Here is a 15,288-nt window from a genome sequence, read left to right as displayed (position 1 = left end):
TTCGCATTATGAATGTCAAAACTGTGTTATTTGATGAATTCCAACATCAAATTTCATTTAAAGTTTGTTTGAACGCTGTAGTTAATGCCAAAACCATTAAATAAAATAAAATTATAAGTTTACCAAAAATGCAAAACATTTCACTTAAAATATTTCATAGGCGTTCGAAGCACCGGGAAGGCAAAGCAGAAATTTATGGTTTCGATTTCCTTGAGTTCTAGCAAATTTTTATAAACTATCGATTGTTTTGATGTTAACAGATTATTTGAGACCTAAAGAATGCCATTCACTAACATTTCAGTCCAAATTTGTGCGATTCATAAGTAAAATCGAGTGTCCGGATTTCGAATCAGCTTTTATCAGTGTCCGGGATTTGAAGCACAACAAGTCATTTTAATTTTAAAATCCTGATGAAAAATGGTTAGAAAAGACATATTTTGCATGCATTTTCTTGAAACTGACTGTTTATACTACATCTCTATGATATTTCTACATATCCAACTAATTACATGATTTTTTGCCAGCTATTACAAAAATGATATGCTACTACTAAGTGTCCGGATTTCGAATCATGACGTTACATTTTCTTGGTACTTTTCTACCTGACCCTCTCAGATATCAATGAAACTTTGTAGACATGTTATTTTAGGCAAATATAAACCTTTTTGTGTCAATGGAGCCAGTTGCATTCGAAAATCACATTTGAATATTTTAGTTTTTCGTACCGTAAACTGGGGTCAATCGGGACACATGGGGCGAATTGGGACAGCAGTTTTAACCATGTTGGAGCACAATGTTTTGATTTTTCCGGTTGGTTTCGGTTAGAACAAACTCAGGCCACAAAATGTGTACATCCATTTCCAAATTTAAAAGCTTTAAGTGCTCTAAAAACTGCTGTCCCTATTCAGACTGTAGTCCCGATTCACCCCAGATTACGGTAATTTCAATGTTGTTGTACTTTGAAGCCGTCTGGAGAATCGATTCTCGCAATCAGTTTTGAAAAATGTTGACGTTGACAACTTAAAAAAAAATTAATGGTTTTTGTATTAATGAGACTTGCATGAGAAATGCATTTTTCGTAAAGATTTTTGCAACATTTTAGGCTATTTTCACAAAATTTTGAAGGTGACATCACATGACGTGACTAGAGAGTGACGTAATTTGGCCATTTCCCGGGAATTCCCCGGAATAATTTAATTTTTTTTTTAATAAGTTTGATTTTTTTTCAATGAATTTACTTACAATCAAGATACATACAAGATCGTTTCTTGAGCTTTTAGGGACTCCAAATTTTAGTTTAAAATGTGTACGCATAATATATAATTTCCCAGTATCGGATTTTTTGCAATATGATAAATAACGACTCAAACACTGCCCATAATTGAAAATTCGGCTATTATGCCAAATCAAGTATTCCGAGAAAAACGCGTTTTAGAGTTTGTCACAAAATCTCCGTCAAGGCAATTTCCCATAAGAGTGGCATATTAGCCGTTTGGTTTTTCACATCGGCAGCCAAGTCTAAACACTATTTCAGTGAAATTCAAGTTCCAGGAGATGCGTTGGAACATCCTCTACCACCTGGTGCTAATATCTCGTTTTTGCCAAAAGTGGATATTAGCCGTTTTTTCAATGGTGGGCAGAACAATAATTTAAACTTGTTTTTTTCAGGTCAACTGTAATTATTCATTCAAGAAATATTTACAGTTATCAGGAAAACCCGAATGTAGACAATTGGCGGACATTGACTTTACAAAGATTGCCAGAGTTTTTTTCCCAAAATATAATTTAATATTGAGGTTGACGTGAAACACAAAATGACTAATTGACATCAAAAAGGAAATTACCTTGATACAGCGAAATTAACTTAGGGTCAAAAACAGATTATAATGATTGCTATTCTCGAGAGAGGAAATGGAATTGAAATCATTTTGAAAAGGCTTTACCCTCTTAGAAATAATAAATAAAAATAATATTTAAAAGCTTTAGATTTCATTTGTGGGGTGTTACTGCTAAGTATACTTTAAGGTAAATTTTTGGAGTTTTTTTTTGAAAAGGTCCAATAAACCAAATTTTCAGTTTTTGCTTTTTGGGTGTTTTTAATACCCCTGGCTCAATGCGGTTTCAAAAACACCCAAAAAGCAAAAACTTCAAATTTGGTTTATTGGACCTTATAAAAAAAATCCAGATTTGGGGGTCCACAATTTATTGGCTCCTCTTAATTACCTATAATTCTTGGAATTTAAAATTTACATTTTCTGAATAAGTAGATAAGAGAAGAATTGGTTTATTCGAACATGAACATCCAGCGTTCGAAACAATTTAGAATTTTCCAAATAATTTTCTGATTAATTTATATTATTTTGCTTCGATATTTATAAATTTAAAATTTCCCGGGAGTCTCGACCGAATTTCCCGGGAATCGAGATTTCCAAAAAATGGTCGATTTCCTTGGAGTTTTTATCCGGGAATTCCCGCTCTTCCCCCTCTAGACGTGACATTTTTTTTAACTTAGAAATCAAAAAAACTTTTAGAAATGGCGTGCTTTTTCTTTCAGTGTATTTTTTCAGAGAATTCGTCAAATTTTCTACAAGTTTGTATTTGACTAGTTGTTAATACGATTCAATCAGCAGCAATATTGAAATACCGAAATACAAAAATATCTAAATAATTAAAATTTAAGCCTTTCTCAAATGTTATTCTCGAGTGCAACTGGCGTCGTATACACAAAAATTGATTATATGAGCCTAGGATAACATGTCTGCAAAGTTTTATTGATATTTGAGAGGGTCGAGTAAAAACGATTCCCTATTTATATTTTTTGGCATTGAATTGACCAATTTTTGGTAAGGAGTGAGGAAGGCACCAACCACATTGGTGGATTAACTTAGTTTTTTTTTTTTGTCATTTTACGATTGTTTAGGGGTTTTGAGCACTTTGCGTAGTTACAAGCATTTTTAGGTTTTTGACGTTTAAACTTTGAGTCCTGATTTGTCTATTTTCCATTGACATGGAGTGGATAAATTTGGCCCAGATGCTGATTGGGTCATTCATCACCAACTCACACGAAATAGGAAAAAATTGCCCCGAGTTATCGTTATTATACGAACAAAGTTTTGAAAAGGTTACCTTTTTTTCATTCTCTTTGTTTCGTCGTTCGTGCCTGTCGCGGGTGAGTGAGAGAGGCCATGATCAACGACGACCAACTTTTTCGAAACTTTTTTTTTCTTAAAATCCCGATAACTCGTAATGGTTACAAGCAAAACCCTTGTTCATACATCAATTTTTTTTTGTCATAGTCTGCTCTACAACTTTGTGGAACATTGTTACACTCTTAAAAAATAACCCTGCAAAGTTACAAAAAAACAACAAATTTTGAAATGAAAATATTAGTTCATAATAAAAACATTACCCTTCTGGGTTATTGCAGATTCGCAAAGTACATTAAATTTCCCAGGTAACGAAAAATGGCAGAACTTTTGAAACTACTTTTGTATTTTTTTCGATGAAAAATACGTTTTTTCGGAATTCTGAGCACCACCATTAAATCGGGTGTCCAATTTTACGTAAAAGTCCCTTTGACACCAAATTTCTATCTCATCGCCATTTCAGGCTGCAAACTATTGAAAAACACACACCCCTCTGTCGAGAGATATAAAAAAATCGAGCTCGAATTCGTGATAAGGGGGAAAAAAACCCTTAGGACAAAGTTTCACGCAAATCGAAGATGTGTCGGAGCAACTACTGTGTGAGTTGGCGGAGAATAACTCAATTATTATTTGTAATTTAGACAACTAGAGGGGTATATCGTTTTTTGCCCACAGGCATCCCTCCTACCACAACATTAACATTGCATTGAGCATTATTTTGTTTTTATTCTCAGCTGAAGTATTCATTATCTCGGTGATAAATTCGATAATTTCCTTAGAAAATCGTAAAATCCGTCAACCAACATCTTAAGCCTTGCTCCACTGTTACTACAACATATGCTCGAGCAACCGTACGAAGTACCTACATCATACAATGTACGCCAGCAGCATCTGGTTGCTAATTTACAACAAAATACAACGTTGTAAAAAGTAATGCCCAACAAGCTTTGATTAACCCTTTTCCCACGAACAACTTTCTGTTTCGCCACGCTCACACGCTAATTCGACAAGAAGTTTGTTCCCTTCAAAAAGCACACATACAGGCCCCCGCACACACACACAGTTATAGAAGGGTATCGGTGCAATCGTTTCGCTATCGCGCGTTTCCTTCGCAAGCTCATTTTAAAAAACGTTCGTAAAAATTTATGGCAGCCATAAAAATTGACAACCCCTCGCTGGGTTGGAATGCCTTTTGGTGTGCACTCACACGCACAAGTACACACATAAATACCAGAACCACCCACCACCAACAACAATACACCAGCCGCTTTCGAGTTCAGGAGCATTGCGCGAAGGGATATTGGTTCAAGGACTGGCAAAGGTTGAAGGACTTGAGCGAAATAAGGAGTGGCAGAAGAAGAAAAAGAAGACGAAGAGTGGAATTTTGCCATAAAACCGAGCACGTGCCCTTGAAAGTGTGATTCTTTTGTTGGTGACCTTTTTCGATGCCTGCCATCGACGACGACGAAAAAGGGCGAAAATGAGAATCGTCGTCCTCTATGGTAAGTGTGTGTGTGGAAAACGTGTGATGTGAAAGCATTCGTGGAAAATAAGTTTGGATTACCATTTTACACCTGTGCAATTTTGTAGTCTCTGAGCAGTTTTTTTGTGATTTTAATTTGGTATTTTTTTTTATTTGGGTGAAACTTTGTCTGAATCGATTCTTATTGTCTAGATAACCGGGCCGCGCCAAAATGGTCATTTATGGGAACTAATAACTTTTAGCAAAAAATCCTAAAAATATGGTAGCTTTGTGAAAGTTTGTCCAAATTTAACGATGATCATAGTTCTGAAAATTGGTTAGAATTTGATAGTTATTGCGCTTTCCACAGGTAAAAACTGAAACTGCTTTTCTTCATACATTTTAAAGATTCTTTCCATACAAACTTCAAGCGATTCCGTGGTCAGAATGAGCTAAATTTGGAATTTGGCCAAGTGATGGGCCAATCTTTGATTTCAGGGGGTATCATTGAGTAAGCCCGAATTTGGACCACCCTAGTAATGATGTATGTAATCAGGTTTCAGTGGCTTAATACTCAAACATAAAAAAATACGTAAAATGCATTTTGTGATACCGTAATTCGGGGTGACTTTGATAGGTTAGAGATTAAATACGTACGGAATGGTTTGAAGTACTTCAAGAAAAGTTTTCATAACATTTTGAAAAGATTAAACAGTTCATTAACTATTCTTTAAAAAATGTTGATTATTTTTATATTCTCAAAGCATCATGATTTTCTCAACAAAAATGAAATGCATTTTTTGATACTTTCGACAATTTTACACTAGGAGAAATAAAATTTGATTGTAAATGATAAATTTAATGTGTTGTTTAAACACAATTCGAAAAAATATTTCTCAGGCATTTTCAGTAGAACTAATTTCATATAAAATTTTAAAACTTTTGATTCATGTTTCGAATTCAGTTAAAAGTGCAATATAAATCGATACTTTTGTTTATATAATTTTAGCCAAACTGACTTTTTAGTAATTGTACCTAAAATTTATACAGTCCAGACTCGATATGTACAAAATATGTACAGTCCAGACTCGATTATCCGACGGCCTAGGAAAAATTTGACTTCGGATAATCGAATCACGAAAAAAAAAATATTTTCGTTGTCTTATTTTTGATTGTTGAGCTTTCGTATGAGCTATTCGTAATGGCGATGGTGAAGCATTAAAAAATCCATTTTTCAATTTTACAGGCTAATATGGGGTCGCAGGACTCGAATTTGATGTTTAAGGTAAGAAAATAAAAAAAATACGAAAACAATTTTTTTTACCCTGATTCGATTATACGAAGTCCCATACAAACCTTCGGATAATCGAAACTTTGGATAATCGAGGCTTCGAATAATCGAGTCTGGACTGTATTTGTAAAACTTATAAACTAAGTTACCTAAATAAAAACAATGATTTTTTTTCTTGAAGGCTTCCTGGTTTTTGACGTAAAAATAAAATGTTTACTTTTTAAATCTGGTTTTAACAAGAAAAATAGTCAGCCCGGAATTCGAAATATTTTTTAACGCAACTATGTTTTGAACGCTTCTGCAAAAACTTTTTTTCTCCAAAAATAGTGCATGGCCTACCACAGTACATGTTTAAACAAATAATCTTGAGACAAATCTGACCATTTGAAAAATATTACAAAAATAAATTGAAATCCTATCAATGTCATCCCGGTTTACGGTACTTTTTGATTTGAAATTTCAATAATCAAGCTTCAAATTTCAAATGTTTTATTTTAAAACCAATTTCTTTACTAAACAGATAGCTTTGCTGGCTGCAACACATAAAAGTTGTTTAAGGTACGGTATTTTCCTTAAAACTGCATTTGAAATCTATAGTTTGGTGTGAATATTTCGATGCTTTACCGTTTCACCTTAACAGAAAAAATGAGTCCAAGGTTTTTAGTTGGTTTGATTAGAACAAATTAGGTGGAAAAAGTGTTACACTAAAGTTGGCCGACGTTTATTCACAAATTTATCTGCACCAAAATGAATGAATATGTGACAATTGTTACTTTTTTTAAGGTATTGAAAGTAATCTTGTGATGAAACAAATGCGTCTCAAAATACTTCTATGTTTATGATGCAATCGAAATTTTTCCATCAATTTTACAATGTAATGCTCAGTAAACCACTTTCAGTCCACTTTGTACAAAGTATATTGCCATAATAGAAAGACTAGACAAATAATTAAAATTCAAGGCTGATTGTCGAAATTTCGAAACAAATAGTATGAAAAATGCTTTATATTTCATTACAATTTGCAAAATTTCAAAGAATTTATAAATTTTTACGCTTCATGAAAAAAAAAATTATTTTAATGAAAATGCATACATAAGTGTTATACAATGTATTTAATGCAAATTAAATTTTAGTCATTTTTGCCTTTTAATTTTTGGGGAAATTTTGGTGGGGGGCAAAAAGTTGAAACAAAATTTGCAATGGGTTTAACCGAGCTCATATTCGTCCTATATATGAGATAAATAATACCCGGGACCCGTGGTGTAGGGGTAAGCGTGATTGCCTCTCACCCAGTCGGCCTGGGTTCGATCCCAGAAGGTCCCGGTGGCATTTTTCGAGACGAGATTTATCTGATCACGCCTTCCGTCGGAAGGGAAGTAAATGTTGGCCCCGGACTAACCTAAAAAGGTTAGGTCGTTGGCTCAGTCCAGGTGTAGGAGTCGTCTCCTTGGGTCCTGTCTCGGTGGAGTCGCTGGTAGGCAGTTATACAAACAATCCAAAGGTCGTCAGTTCGAATCCCGGGGTGGATGGAAGCTTAGGTGTAAAAAGAGGTTTGCAATTGCCTCAACAATCAAGCCTTCGGACACCTAGTTTCGAGTAGGAATCTCGCAATCGAGAACGCCAAGGCAATGCTGTAGAGCGAATAATTTGATTTGATTTTTTGATGAGATAAATAAATATATTCATTTTGCAAAAAAATCTCTTCAAACTCCCGGCAGGCCAGAAAACAAACACTTGAAGCAAGTCATATGCGAATATGCGTTGAAATGTATCACAAAGATGCAACTTAAAAAATAGCACATATTGGCCCAGTGTCAGAGACCACAGGCCGGCCGTCGGAAATCTATTCTAAATCCCCAGACTTCCAGCACAGCTCATCGTACGACCGCACTCATCGCAATCTGGCTGTCCTGACTGGCATTGGTTGCGAAATGAATGGCTGTCAATCAAAATCAACCACATCCACTAACAGTTTGAACCGGTGCGATGTTTGCTGCAAAAAAAACTATTCAGAGATGCTTGATTGTGTTCACTTGATGGTGAGGTAGGGCCTTTCTTGTAATATACAGGTGGGAAAAGTTATCCCACAGATGGTTATCCCGGGAATAATTTATAGCGCTATGGCGGCCATCTTTATGGCATGCGGGATAACTTGTCATGGTTATCCCAGGAACAATTTTTAAGAGAGATTCTTAAACTAAAAAAAAACGAACAATAAACATTACCTGGACAAGTTTCTTGGAAAAACTTATTGCCCTACATTCCTGGAGCATGAAAATTTGGATGTGAATGAAAAAAATTCCAAGAATATTGTAAAATCAAATATTTTAATTAAAAAATTCAATAAATTTGAAAATCCTTCTAGGATGGGACTCTGGGTCATTTCCTGGACATGGCCTCATGCCAAGTTGTATTTTTATGCTTAAGGAATGTATGGCAACAAGTTTTGCCCAAATACATGTCCAGGAAATGACTCAGAGTCTCATCCTAGAAGGATTTTCAAATTTATGGAATATTTGAATTAAAATATTTGAAGTTCAAATATTTCTGGAATTTTTTTTCCTCCACATGGCCTCATGCCAAGTTGTATTTTTATGCTCAAGGAATGTAGGGCAACATGTTTTGCCCAAATACATGTCCAGGAAATGACCAAGAGTCCCATCCTAGAAGGATTTTCAAATTTATGGAATATTTGAATTAAAATATTTGAAGTTCAAATATTTCTGGAATTTTTTTCCTCCTCATGGCCTCATGCCAAGTTGTATTTTTATGCTCAAGGAATGTAGGGCAACATGTTTTGCCCAGGATCATGTCCAGGAGATGACCCAGAGTCCCATCCCAGAAGGATTTTTAAATTTAATAAATATTTGAATTAAAATATTTGAAGTTCAAATATTTCTGGAATTTTTTTCCTCCACATGGCCTTATGCCAAGTTGTATTTTTATGCTCAAGAAATGAAGGGCAACAAGTTTTGCCTAAATACATGTCCAGGAAATGACCCAGAGTCCCATCCTTGAAGGATTTTTAAATTTATTGAATATTTGAATTAAAATATTTGAAGTTCAAATATTTCTGGAATTTTTTTCCTCCACATGGCCTCATGCCAAGTTGTATTTTTATGCTCAAGGAATGTAGGGCAACATGTTTTGCCCAAATACATGTCCAGAAAATGACCCAGAGTCCCATCCCAGAAGGATTTTTAAATTTATGGAATATTTGAATTAAAATATTTGAAGTTCAAATATTTCTGGATTTTTTTTCCTCCACATGGCCTCATGCCAAGTTGTATTTTTATGCTCAAGAAATGAAGGGCAACAAGTTTTGCCTAAATACATGTCCAGGAAATTACCCAGAGTCCCATCCTTGAAGGATTTTTAAATTTATTGAATATTTGAATTAAAATATTTGAAGTTCAAATATTTCTGGAATTTTTTTCCTCCACATGGCCTCATGCCAAGTTGTATTTTTATGCTCAAGGAATGAAGGGCAACAAGTTTTGCCCAAATACATGTCCAGGAAATGACCCAGAGTCCCATCCTTGAAGGATTTTTAAATTTATTGAATATTTGAATTAAAATATTTGAAGTTCAAATATTTCTGGAATTTTTTTCCTCCACATGGCCTCATGCCAAGTTGTATTTTTATGCTCAAGGAATGTAGGGCAACATGTTTTGCCCAAATACATGTCCAGAAAATGACCCAGAGTCCCATCCTTGAAGGATTTTTAAATTTATTGAATATTTGAATTAAATTATTTGAAGTTCAAATATTTCTGGAATTTTTTTCCTCCACATGGCCTCATGCCAAGTTGTATTTTTATGCTCAAGGAATGAAGGGCAACAAGTTTTGCCCAAATACATGTCCAGGAAATGACCCAGAGTCCCATCCTTGAAGGATTTTTAAATTTATTGAATATTTGAATTAAATTATTTGAAGTTCAAATATTTCTGGAATTTTTTTCCTCCACATGGCCTCATGCCAAGTTGTATTTTTATGCTCAAGGAATGAAGGGCAACAAGTTTTGCCCAAATACATGTCCAGGAAATGACCCAGAGTCCCATCCTTGAAGGATTTTTAAATTTATTGAATATTTGAATTAAATTATTTGAAGTTCAAATATTTCTGGATTTTTTTTCCTCCACATGGCCTCATGCCAAGTTGTATTTTTATGCTCAAGGAATGTAGGGCAACATGTTTTGCCCAAATACATGTCCAGGAAATGACCCAGAGTCCCATCCTAGAAGGATTTTTAAATTTATTGAATATTTGAATAAAAATATTTGAAGTTCAAATATTTCTGGAATTTTTTTCCTCCACATGGCCTCATGCCAAGTTGTATTTTTATGCTCAAGGAATGTAGGGCAACAAGTTTTGCCCAAATACATGTCCAGGAAATGACCCAGAGTCCCATCCTAGAAGTTCAAATATTTCTGGAATTTTTTTCCTCCACATGGCCTCATGCCAAGTTGTATTTTTATGCTCAAAGAATATAGGGCAACATGTTTTGCCCAGGAACATGTCCAGGAGATGACCCAGAGTCCCATCCCAGAAGGATTTTTAAATTTATTGAATATTTGAATTAAAATATTTGATGTTACAATATTCCTGGAATTGTTTTCATTCACATCCAAATTTTCATACTCCAGGAATGTAGGGCAATAAATTTTGCCAAGAAACATGTCCAGGTAATGTTAATTGTTCGTTTTTTTTAAGTTTTGGAATCACTCTTAAAAATTGTTCCTGGGATAACCATGACAAGTTATCCCACATGCCATAAAGATGGCCGCCATAGCGCTATAAATTATTCCCGGGATAACCATCTGTAGGATAACTTTTCCCACCTGTAATATACAACTTATTTATTATTGCACACCTTATTTTTATAGTTTTTAAAACTTCTGTCTTAAATCCAGTTTTAAACGAAAATATCAATACTTTCATTCATAAGAACGACAAAGCCCGTTTGCCAAAATTTGGACGCACGGCCGGCAAAACGTCAAGGACCGGGGACGGTTCCCATTGAATGGAGCCTGCGGTTTTCTGGCTGATGGCTATAAATAGACCACCATACAAAAGAGGTTGTGCCGCCTAGTGCCATCGAGTCAGTGACACGCTGGGGTGGAAAATTGGTCCTCTACTCTCTCTCTGATGTTGAGTATTAGAAAGAGAAGTATCAACGGTGAGCCTTTGACAAGTGTGCGTAGTGGTTTGCCGATTGTTGCGGTTTGAAGTGGTTTTAGTGGTCATGTCTTTCACATTAATAGATTGGTCTTGAACTTTGTTTTTAATAATCAATTCTTATTTTGCAGTTAAAACTAACCAACTACACTAATGTGTTATATTTTCAACTAATATCGCCAACTTTTTATGTCAAAAATAAGTATGCAATAATTTTTTGTTCAAAATTATGTTTTGACATAAATTGTTGCGTTTTAACCAAATTAGGGCAGTAGAGGGTTAAACGCACTGAAATTATCCTTTTTGTCCTTAAAAATTAAATTTGGCGAAAATCTAAGCTCAAAACAACAACTTTGTGTGGGTACATTGAAAGGCAAACAAATCTTTAAACTTTTCTCTCCTTATTTAATTTTCGTTCTTAGCCACAGCAAAAAATAAAATAAAATAAAGTTCATCCCATCCCCACGAATCGGTTGGTTGGCCACCAGAACAACGAGCAGGACAAACAACTTTCGCTGCCAAGAAAATGTCCAAACTGCTTTTCTTTCCTCCTCTCCTGTCAACGGCCATTATTGTTCCATTTCCTTCCTGCGGGCAACCCCCTGCCCCACCCGAAAGGGCTAGCTAATGTCGCGAGTGATTTCCACCAGAATCGCGCGCGCTCGGTTCGTGACGGTTGGTTTGCTTATCTGCATGTTTTCACCAAATTTGCTAATGTAACCCAACGGTGATAGCGGCGAAGAGTACGATCGAAGAGTGACAGAGATAGTTCGGTGGCGCTTGAAGAAGTTGAAAATAGCCCGAAATTGTTGCGTGAAAAGGATAAGTAAAGACCGCAAAAAAGGGTGGGTCCACACCAATCCTAAATATGTAAATTTGATTTGCTTTTTCGTGCTCAGTTCACGATGGAAGGAGGGTTTTTTTAAAGTGAGGTTTTGTCTTTGTGATGATGGTTTGAGAGGGAGTTTCGTCTGTTTGTTCAACTTTTTGTTCTTTAAATGAAAATCGAGAAATTTAAATAAGGATTTTGTTGAGTTTGTAATCATCAGAAGATAAACATTTTCTGAGAAATGATTAAAAAAATCAAAAGTTCTTTAGCAACATACTAATCAAACAAATGATTTTAACGGTACACATCAACCATAATTTTTGCACCCAGATTTCTGTTACAGACATTTTAGTATCTTAAAAAATACGGGAACTATGGATATAATTTTTTATTCATCCCCTAAATTACTGTCTTCATAGTTATTTACAACAAAGTTTGAATATTTTTGCAATCAGATTCTTGCAGGATTGGGTTCGTAAGTTTGACAATTTTGGAATAAGAAGACAACAACTTCCTTGGTTGCTGTGCACCCTTAAAGCCCCACACGCGGACTATAGTCCGTTTTGTATTAAGAGGTTTGTTCTTGCAACATTGTAGTGTTTATTTTGTGCAATCTCTGGGAGCCATTCAGCCCATTTCCACGCTTTGATAATGTTTCGTGAAATTCTCCGAAACTTTCATGAACAAATTCTGACCTTTTTCCAGCGAAATCCTCCACGCTTCAGGCTCCTATGCTTGGGCACGAGTGCTATACGGAAATGGCACCCATATGCCAACAAACCATGAAATAAACCCATTAACCCAGATTATTTCGAACTGATTTGACGAGAGCAGGCCTTCGTGGCCATACGCACTCAGAGCGGGGAGTCAAGTCCCAGAATGAAGCAAATCGAATTAAATTGACCAGCGATAGTATCGTTGTGAAATTTCATGATAAGTATTTTCTGTAGATTAAAGAGTCGAAGGAGAACAGGACGACAACAAACTGTGTACAGACAAATATGCCATAGAAATCGGTTCAAAGTGGAACCGTCAACTGGGGTGAATCGGGACAACAATCTGAATTTGAACTGCTGTTTTTAGAGCACCTTTAGAGCTTGAAATGTGGAAAACGATGTTTTATTTTTATTGTTCTGTGTCTGTTCTATCCGAAATAAACCAAAATATCGAAATAATTTGCATTAACAAGGCAAATACAAGTCCCAATTCACCTCATGTGTCCCGTTTCGCCCTAGACGACGGTAAACAAACCAATTCATACCTTCCAATCGATGAAAATTTCATCGTCATTTAATGACTAATTTAAAGTTTTTTTCTTCAGGGTGCCCAAAATAAATCAATTTGGTATCCTTTGGTGCGGTTAATAAGTTGCATAGCATTATTTGAATCGATTGTTGTCAATGGTCTGCCGATCACTGCCGACAGTATCAACAGCTCTTTTGTGTCATTGGTTCACCCATGGTTCTCTCCATACAATTTTACAGGTGTCCATACAAAATTGTTACGTAAATATTCAAACAGCTGTCACTTTTCAGTAAATTTTCTTATCAATTTGGTGTCTTCGGCAAGTTGTAGGTTGAGGACTATTGAGAAAAAATAGATACACTGAAATTTGTTTTGCCGATTTTTTAATTAACTTTTTTTTTTACAAAAACTCAATTTTCCAAAATACGTATTTTTTATTTTCGAGATTTTTTGATACGTTTTAAGGGACAAAAATCCGCAACTTTCGAGCCATAGAGAAGTATGGTAAAAAAATTCGAGTTATATTTTTTTTTAAATAGTGATTTTTTGAAAATAATCGAAATTTTATATAAAACAAACCTCAAACAATTTTTTTAATGTAAAATTGAATTTGCAATCAAAAAGTACTTTACAGATTTTTTGATAAAGAGCTCCGTTTTCAAGATATAGTCACCGATAATTTGATTTAAGCGAAATAAGTGCAGTTTTTCGATTTTTAAAAATAGTGACCATGAGCAACCATTTCTATTTTTTTTAATTTCAGAAAATTTGCTATTAAATTGCCTAAGAGACGTTGAAGATTGGACCGCTGGTTGCTGAGATACAGCGGCTTAAAGAAAAAGAAACAGAACAATTTAAGTTTTCTAAAGGAGCTATTACACTACCACAAACAAACAAAAAAACCCGCTTTTTTTGACAGTTCAACAGTTTGCCTGCTTTGTTTGTTTGCCTGGATTTGTTTGTACAAATGTCAGCCTGCATACATTTTGCCTTGTTTGCGAGTTTGGCAAACTGTCAAACACAGTTTGTTTGTTTGCAGTAGTGTAATGTCTCACTATTTTTAAAAATCGAAAAACTGCTAATATTTCGCTTAAATCCAACTTTCGGTGGCTTTATTTTGAAAACGGAGCCCTTTATCAAAAAATCTGTAAAGTACTTTTTGATTGCAAATTTAATTTTACATAAAAAAAATTAAGTCAAAATTTGTTTTGTATGAAATTTTGACTTTCTCCAAATATCACTATTTTTTCAAAAATTCGTAACTCGGCCTCAGATTTTTTTACCATACTTCTCTATGGTTCAAAAGTTGTGGGTTTTGTCCCTTTAAACATATAAAAATATCTCGAAAATTAAAAAAATACGTATTTTGGGAAACTGAGTTTTTGTACAAATAAAAGTTAATTCAAAAATCGACTTGAAAAAGGAAGAGGAAAATCTTTATCAAAAAGTATCAACACGTGTAAAGTACTAGTGTTAACAACTTGTAGAAGAAATTTTGTGGAAATATTGAAATCGAAGCATAATTTATATCGTCTAGTAAAAAATCATGGCAATGATGGAAGTTGTTACTATAACAGCCCTTCCCTCAGTGATGAAGACAAAAATTTTGTGTTTAGTTCTTGTAGGAAAAAATACCAGAAAATAATTTGCAGAAAATGTGCTTTGATCCGGAACCGGATATTCCACTTAAAAGAAGCTTTTTCAGAGGTCAACTAGAGGAAAAATATCTTTTACTTCCACATTAAAGCAACCAAATCCGTAATTCAAATCCCAAGTTAAAGTACTCTCATGAAATGTGTCATTGCTCTCCATTTCTTGTAGAGTTTTACTAAGAAATTTCCATACAATCGCGATTGAAGAATTCACGAATTGCAGCACTTTTGATTTTGCAGATCGTGCTGTTTGAAGTATGAAATTTGACGCATTTTAATTACATCTACTTCGAAGGAAGGACCCACCACAAAATTTGAATAATTGATTCAGCTGGATTCACTTTCCGAGATCAGTTTCCATACTACTCAGAAAAGTTCCGTTTCCAAGAGATTCCACCGTCGCGCCAAAATAATTTTCAAAGTTCCACTGCCTTTCACTATGGCGCGTGGAACTTTAACTGAATTAATCCACGCCAACCGCCCA

General features: G+C 34.9%; 1 protein-coding gene across 5 annotated transcripts in view; it reads right to left on the bottom strand.

The window, feature by feature from the left end:
* Positions 1–15,288, bottom strand: part of LOC120424891 (sodium/potassium/calcium exchanger Nckx30C) — a 214,792-nt gene that overhangs the window by 10,154 nt on the left and 189,350 nt on the right. The window lies entirely within an intron of this gene.

Source organism: Culex pipiens, chromosome 2, assembly GCF_016801865.2.
Source record: "Culex pipiens pallens isolate TS chromosome 2, TS_CPP_V2, whole genome shotgun sequence".
Lineage (NCBI taxonomy): Eukaryota > Metazoa > Arthropoda > Insecta > Diptera > Culicidae > Culex > Culex pipiens.
The sequence above is the reverse complement of the archived record's forward strand: the minus strand, read 5'-3'. Positions and strand labels throughout refer to the sequence as shown.